Raw genomic sequence first — 9,359 nt, forward strand, 5'->3', positions numbered from 1 at the left:
TGAAAGCATTACAATATATTCAACATTGAATGGATGATTGATTTAGACACTTCGGAAGTTCTAGAAAAATTAAAGGACATTTAAATAGACACTACTTGTATTGATAAGTGCTTAAAAGTTAATTTCCTATATTTATATTTATAGATGGCTAGTGAGGAAGTCCCAACTACCCCTAATGCCGATGCGTCGGCCACATCTCATCTTATTGTTGAGGGAGGAGTCTTTAGCTACAACTGCAACCAAAGGAACGAAAATGTCAGCTATATTGGATGAGTTTAAAGAAGTTCTAGTTAATGATATGCTGAAGTTTAGGTGTATGCACTATAAATCACTATACAACAAAAATCCCGGTGGGGTCAACTACTCATTCAAACAGACATAGACAAAGTTATTTAAATAAACCAAAAATTTCAATTCCAGGCTAATAGTTGCTTTCATTTAGCAAGTCAGAAGGGGATGAGCCTCAAGGTAAACTTTTCACTCATAAGTTTGAAAAAGAGAAGCTGAAAGAATGGTGCAAGACTCGTGATCGTTGATAAAAAACCATTTAGAATGATAGATAACAAAATTTTTATGAGATACAGTAAATTTCTTAATCATCAGGTTGAGAAGGCCTCTCGTGCTACTGTAAAGAGGGAGTGTATGAAAAAAATACACAAATGAGAAAATAAAACTGAAATCAGTTTTTGTATCAGTCTCAAGAATAAGTTTGACTTCTAATTTATGGACGGTGTCTAATTAAAGAAACTGATACATTTCATTGACCGCACACTGTGTTGATTAAGATTGGAAACTTTGCAAGAGAATTTTGACATTCCACCACCTTCTTCCTCCTTATATTGGTTTGGTTATTCAGATTGCATTTATAACTGTTTATGAGATTGTGTCATTGAAAATAAAATCTCTTAAATAACTTTAGATAATGCTTTAGCAAATGACAGTGTAATATCATTCTTATATAATCAGTTCAAGGCAACTGGTAATTTTTTTTGATGAAAAAATATTTCAAGTTTGGTATTGTGCCCACATATTAAATTTAATTGTATAATAATGACTTAAAAAAATTGACCCCACTATATAGAACATATGAGAGAGTGTAAAATACATAAGGGGGTCACCTTAAAGATTGAGTATATGGAGTGATATAGTCCAACGTTTGAATATGAAGACTCAAAAAACTTTGAAGTTAAGATATATGCACACGTTAGAATTTGACTTTTGAAATGTTGGATTCGACTTTAGATTTGAAACTTATATTTCCTGAATATGCGGCGCATGATAGAACATATTCTTAGTCACCTATTGAAGATGATTGGAGCAAAGCAAAAGAAGTTCACAAGTTTCTCAATATTTTTTACGATTGCACGAAGATATTTTCTTGAAATAAGTATCCATAACAAATATATTTTTCCATCTGTTTGGAAGATCAAGGAAGCCCTAAGAAAAAATGCCAATGACGGTCCAGATTTTCTACAGCTTATAACACTTGGTATGTAAATGAAGTTCGATAAGTACTGGGATGAATGCCATTTGTTAATGGCCTTAGCAGTTATTCTTGATTATCGGTGCAAGATGAGATATGTTAAGTTTATTTTTATGAAGATTTATTCTTATCAAAGGGTAATAATCGAAACCTCCAAGGTTCGTGACGCAATCGAAGAATCGTACACTATGTACACAAGCACATTAAGTGATAAATAAATTAGAGCTCCTGCTGTTCTTACAAGCGATGACAATATGCTCGATCATGAATACATGTATTTCTTAGCACAAGAAGATATAGATAATGAGATGAAAGAATCAAAGTTAGACTTGTATTTCAAAGAGCCAATCGTAAGGTGTTATGATTCAGACTTCAATGTTTTGGAGTGGTGGAAGTCACGCCCCTAAATTCGGTCCCCGAGGTGGCTAAACCCGACTCCGAATCTTACATTGTGATTAATTTTTTTAAAACATTCTCGATTACAAATTTAATAAAAACTATAACATAATAAATTAAACGTTCATTCAATATAATGTTTAGACTCACTTTTGAGTTTTTTCACTATACTTTTTTTCTAACACAAATAGAAAAGATCACTATGACTAGACAGATGGTTAGATCGTCGCTCCATTTCGCCCTTGACTAATCTCTGAGCCCTAAAACACTGTTAATGTGGGTGTAAGCATAATAGTTCGTGGGATTGTATGCAACCCAAATATGAAATTTGTATAATTATACAAAATGTACAAACAATGAAAATACTTTGTTTAAATTTTAAGTCGTGAATTAAAGCACTGAATCTTAAAAGATGAGATGAATACAATACTGGAATTGTAAAGATGCTCTGAATGCCAAACTTTCCATGAATTCTATATATAACTAAAATAAATAATCATTATCTTTTACAACAGCGTACGCAAGTGGATGGTCAAGTTGCATTAACGCCCATGCACTAGTATCTTGAGGTGAGGGACCCATTTATACGTCAGCTGGTCAAACTACTACTCCAGTTGTACCTCTTGCATATGTCTATACATACAATTATACTCATACGTCGTACACAAAAGAGACTCCAAAGGATCAGGTAAGTTATATGGTCTTTTACTTAAGGGACACGATTGCCCTACTTGATGGCTTTTGAGTCTTCCACCCAAGGGACACAATCATTGTACTTGTTGACTTTAGGGACTTTCGTCTAAGGGACACAATCGCCCTACCTGCTTATGCCTTCCAGGGACATCCTCAGGGCAGCGCACCCGTATTCCAATATTCATTCTTAATTAAAAATAAATATGTACATGATATGAGTAACTACCATCCGTTCAAATCGAAATTATTAAATATGCAAATTACTGTATGTTAGTTGCAAACTACATAGTTACATCACATATTCTTCGTTAATCTCAAATTATGCATTTAAGTCATTGTAAGGTTTGATGGTTACTAACTCAGTCATTATTTTAATTAGATAATTAAAATCATTGATTATAAAGTCAGAATTATTATTTTTTTAATACAATTTAATAATTACTTTATCAAAATTAAAATTTTATTTAAATTTGAATTAAAATTTCTTTATGAAATTGTAAATCAGTAAAGCGTAGGAGCTTCTAAAAGTAACTCATGTCAAATCCCAAATTCAAATAAATTAATGTATTATTTATATTTAACCATTCTAATTTAATTAATTTAGTAATATATTAATAAAACCTTACTATTTTATAATAATTCTTTATTTCCTTCTAATAAATTAAGAAAAAATATATACTAAACATATTTATCAGATTCTCTCTCTACTTATTTGAAACCCTAATAGTTGAATTAATAGAGATATTAATAAACCTTAATTCAATATCTATTATTAGTACACTTCCATCTATTAGGGTTAGGTGAGTATATAGATTGAAAATCTATACTAATAATTAATTTTCAAGATTTAAAAATTGATTGATTAAATCTCAATTTATTAAAATTAGAATAAGTAATTATCTGTTTTATTTATTTAGAATTAATTTCAGAATTTAATTTTTTTTAATCAAAATTAATTCTATAATTCCTAAAATTAATAATCAATTTATTTGATGGATCAGGTCTAATTATATTATTATTAATCAAACTAAGTTAAATATTATTAAAGTAAATATAAGTTTAAATTAGTTAATCATACGTCATTATTTCTAAATTGAAATTTTATCTGATATATTTTTAGCTAAATAAGCTATTTAAAATTATTAAGTTTGGACTTTAACTATTATTAAAGTTTACCTAATATTATAAATATAATTATAGTTAATTAGTATAAATTATTTTATATATTATTTCTAACTAGCCTTTAAAAAATCTAAAATTTATAACTCGAGTCACTTTACAGATTTACGTCAACAGAATTAATATAACTTAAGTAGGATTCAGAATAATTTCTAATTTAATTCTTACATATTTAAATAATTAAAATTTTGTATTATATTCACTAATTTAGAAATTCAATTTAGATTTTTCTTTAATCTTATTTACCAAAAGTAGTTATTTTTCAACATATGTCAGCAATAAAAAAATATCAATGATAAATAATTATTTCCTACAAATTTTAAATTTCAAATTAATTAATTGTAATAATAAAAATAATTTTAAATAAAAATAACTATAAAAATTTCAGATTAGGGATGGATCACCTACATTGACAAAATTTTCATGAAGCTTCCTTCTTTTTTTTCTATTATCTTTTCTCACACTTTCCCTTCTTGTGCCTACACCACCCTATTTATAATATGGAGGTCCTACATACGCAATGCGCACATGTGAAAAAATAAAATAAAATGGTTATATTTAAATTACATCTTTTAGTTTCATTATAAAAAATGCATCATGTGTATATATGAAGTGATGCATGTGGTGCATGGTCGTGCATATACATTGTGCTAATGTGTGAGCAGTGTATATTTGGGCATACACGTATAATCATTAATATACAATGGATGGCTGATCGGGTGGGTGTGTTGATGAATCAAATTGATAGATGAATTTGGGTGTCGTATGGAAAGTTGAGGAGTTCTATGGACAGTGCTGATATTGTGTACGAATTTAACGGTTTCATTCTATTAGTTTGAGTTAATGAACGGATGGTTGGTTGATCTTGTAATAAAACTTGGGCGACTTAAAATAGTTAGGTTGGTCATTGTGTTATGTGGTATATATTAGTGATCCCTGATGATAGTCACATGCATTTTATGTTCTAAATCCAATACTAACTTTACTGCTAATTAATATATATTTATATTTTACTAAAAATTAATAGTATTTAGTATATGCTATTAACTCTTTAAAATATTAAAATTTAAATGGGCATGCTACACACGTTTAGGACATACTGCATTAGAGAGTTATACTGTACATTGATGGATGGTTGGGATGTATTGAAAATTAGATTTATGTAGACCATGTGGTACCTCAATGAGTAGAGAGGTTGACATACGGTTGATTTTATGAATGGGTAACCCAGTTGTAAGATATAGGGCGTCGGATTTACAGTTATACGTGTGGATACATGGATGGTTTTCTCCTCTTTTAATATTATAAGTTTACCACTAAAATATGTATATGGTTTGTGGACCTTTAAAATTTGTTAGATTATGTTTTAATGTAAAAAGTACTCTAGTAAATTTGTCCGGAGAAATGTGAGAATTATCACAATGATTTTTGTTTGATTTTTTAGTGTCTCAATTGGCGGATCCAGGTGTGATGTATGGTTAGATGATAAAATATAGGTAAAATAATTAAACAATTGAGATTCTAATCCGATATACACGTTAATGTACAATTACTTTCATACTTAGATATGTGCAAGATGGATTTTTAATTGATCAGATAGGTAGATCGCCGGATAAACGGCTTAGGGCGTGTTTGGATTCACGGTTTCGAGTGTATAGTATCGTATTAGTAGGGTTGATGGGACATGTCCCTCGTTTGGAAACGAACAGCGGGCGACCCATTCAATGCGCGCGAATACGCACGAGAACCACTTTACATCATCAATGGGATTGTACCGCGCAACCGGCCGGACGTTCAGTTAGACGTAAATAGGAAGAAAGCATTTTCTTCTTTCACTGTGTTGCTGGTAATGCCCAGTATGGCCGTCTTTTGACAAATCCACACCGTCCATCATCTTCCTCTCGAGATTTAAACCATGAATGGTGAGCTTTGATCATCCGATGATGTGGCCTACTGAGACAATCAAGCTGAAACAACAGCCAAACGGTCTTCTTTTGATCATTGTAGCGATCATGAGGAAGCACATGGTCATGAAAGGTCAACATGTTTTTGATGGATTTTTCTCCCTCTACCTGATGAACGGTTCAGATACACCTTTCACTGCATGATGGTGGCCCACAACGAAAAGACGGAACCTCTGTTTCGCAACAGAGTCGACGTACGTCGACTCTGTGAAGTTTGGTGGCTCACTTATTGAAGCTTCTTGGAAAATCCACTTAGTCCAATGGATTTAGGACGGAAAACCATCCGAAAGGGATTGCTTTTAGAGTGAAATCAGTGTGGCCCATGAGGGCGTTTACTCTGCTGTCCATTTCATGTTTAACGGTTGAGATTCTGTAATAGTTTGCATAGAAACAAAAGGACACCTAGGCAAGGGTAATGCCCACCCTCTAAAGTGAATGAATGGCTTAGATCATTCAATGGAACAGTGAGTGAGCCCCACTAAATGCACGTATATACATCGTGTGGCCCTTATCCGATCGTTTCCAAACATTGATCTGACATGAAATTGTATACATGCTCAGAGTAATACGTCCTATCCAAACATTGGTTAGTGGCACGTCTCCGTTGGATGTATTCTGAATATCGCCCAACGTATACGTGAACAGTACCAGATACAATACAATACAACCAAAACGTGAATCTAAACACGCCCTTAGATGATTAAACTGCAATCCTAAAAAATGGATGGATGAGTGGGTGATTGCATACTCTACACAGCATATGAATGGTTGGATTTAGTGTATGTTTCATGGTTAGATTTAAGCTGATCAATGAATGAACAATTGATTTTAGGTGTATGAGTAAAGAGAGTGCATGTATACACACACACACACACACACACACACACACACACAACCAAAACTATACAATTATCAATCAATGATACACACTAAATAAATTGATCATGTATATCAATGGTCACAACTTGCAAACTTTATGCATGCGTGTATGCATGAATGTGTGAATAAATGGAAGGATTATGCATGAATGCTTAGATGGATGCAAGTGTGCATGTATGCAGATGCAGGCACGTATACCAAAATATCAGGTTATTACAAGTTGAGAGTTAGTGAAGTAAAACACCTTACACTATCAGCGATGGCACAGGACATATTGTCAATTCCAATTTTATCGGTGGCATCAGAATCTGCTCTTAGCACAGGAAGTAGGGTCATGAGCAAGCATCGAAGCTATCTTTCACCAAAAATAGTTAAAGCATTAATTTGTACACAATATTGATTGCGTCCGATTTGGGGATGTAATAGTTTTGATATTGAGGATGAGGATGATAAGGAGAACGAGTTTTAAGATGAGACTGCACATGCAAAAAAAAAAAAAAACAACTTGAATGAGGTTAGGTTAAAAATTATTTTTAGTTTCTTGAAACTGATGTAATGTATACCTGTATGTAATGTTGATGGAGGTTATAAGTGCAATGCATCAATGACTTTTATTTCATTTTCATAGCATGCTTTTGTTTATGTTATAATTCATAATTCATTATTTCTTTTATTTATCATATTTCATTTTATTTTTTTTTTAATATTTCATTATTGTCAAAATACTAATTTCTCCAACACATAAAGTGTAAATGTCTTCAACTGAACCATTGACCGATGTTTGGGACTATGGTTCCTTAATCCACTCTCCAAAGTTCGAAAAATTAAAATTTTTGTGTCATTTGTGTGGGGTCAAGTTTGTCAACAAAACTAATCGGCTTAGATTACACTTATCATGTCGGGGTGGAGATGCAAAACCGTGTCTTAAAGCCTCAAAGGAAGTCCAACTTTTTTTTTTCAGGCTCTTATTGATTTGAATAAAAATCATTCCACTCCTCCATCCAAACTTTCTAAGGCAGAGGATGAAGCTATATTATTAGCATTGGAAGAAGAACAGTTCCAACTCACCTTAAAATGTAGTGTAGAAGAGGCTTCCAGACATCAATGATGTCCTCTAAGACAACATGATATTAAAACAGGATCAAGTTGTACGAATAAAAAGAAGAAGAGTAACAAACCATCCAAGTTTCTCTCCAGTCTTGGTGCATTTTACAGGATGTTAGGAACTACATATAAATCTGCTAACAAAGAAAGTTTGAAGAATCTAATTCAAACTATACAAGAGCATGATAAAAAGCTCTCTCCACCTTCTAATTCAGGAGAGGTGAACGAGTACGTATATAAAGAATTGGATAGCAGCTCGAGCTTGACAAACAAATCTCCTCTCCAGTAACAATTAATAAATAATGACAATAAAAAAATGCATTTAATTTTGTTGTAAATTTGCAAGTTTGTAATTAGAATATTTTTACTTTTTACTTTTCAGTTTGTAAGTTGTTTTTTATTTTCAGTTTTATCGTGTTGTTGATTAAATGTTATGTACAAGTACAACCTTAACTTGAAAGCTCGACCTCGAACTCATCTCAAAAACTCAATTCGAACTTAAACTTTGCTCGATCTGGCCCAAGCTGTTGATCGAGTCGAGTTGAGCTAGCCAGACGGGGTCAGTCACCAAGCCGAGTTGAACTCAAGCTGGGGGTGGCAGCTAATCGAGCCGATTTGATTTGAGCCCAGCTCGACTTGGTGTTCAGCTCTAATTCAAGCATGTATGTCAAATGATTGGCATGTTCCATGACAATAGTATAACAATAAATCTAGATATTTAAGTAGATCAACATACATAACAATTAGGTCATGTAAGCAATATATAAACTAATTAAGTAGATCATGGGTTGTGAGATGGACCTTGGACAATATAAATGGGCCATGGGCCGTGAAATGGGCTTTGAGCCATGTAATTGGGTCATGGGTTAATGAGTGGGCCTTAAGTATGTGAATGGGCCTCAAGCAAATCAAATGGACTGAAGATCATCTAAATAGACTGTGAGATAATCAAGTGGACCGAGAGTAATTCGAGATGGGTCTTAAGCATATGACATGAGCTACGGGCCATAATACAAACCATTAGCTAAATAGATGAATAGACATCCAGCTAAATGAACGAAAAGACAGCTAGTTAGATGGCTGGATGGATGGCCATTTGAATTGATTAGATGGGCCACATGTTAAGTAAATAGGCCGTGCCCAAGGAACAGGCCCACATCACACGTTAAGTAAGATGGATGGTTTTAGTCATGAAAATCATGCGAGTGTGTAGGACATGATGTAACCAACGACACATATTCTATAGTTCATAGAATAGATAGTGTAACCGTGTAATGACAATGTTAATTAAATGCAGATCAATAAGTGAATGGCCCTCTTCTCAAACTAAACGGGGAAGACCTACACATTATGGTAAGGCATGGATATGTCATGGACGTCTACAACATGTGGCTGGACAGATTAGACCTTCTACACAAAGGTGCAATAGTTGTTGAGTGCATAATACTCATTGGAGAGTGATGGGCAGTCTGGATGGAGAATTGAGTGTGAGCCACTTGATTAGTGATCATGATCATCAAACAATGTGTCTTTAGACGATCAAGATAGGATGACATGCTGATTTTGCGATGGGCCATAATTTAGACTGTGTAGACTATATAATAGATTATGCTTTAAACCATGTGGAGCTCTCTAATAGGTTTAAATGGGCCTTTTTTTAT

This window comes from Magnolia sinica, chromosome 8 (genome assembly GCF_029962835.1).
Source record: "Magnolia sinica isolate HGM2019 chromosome 8, MsV1, whole genome shotgun sequence".
Taxonomy (NCBI): Eukaryota; Viridiplantae; Streptophyta; class Magnoliopsida; order Magnoliales; family Magnoliaceae; genus Magnolia; species Magnolia sinica.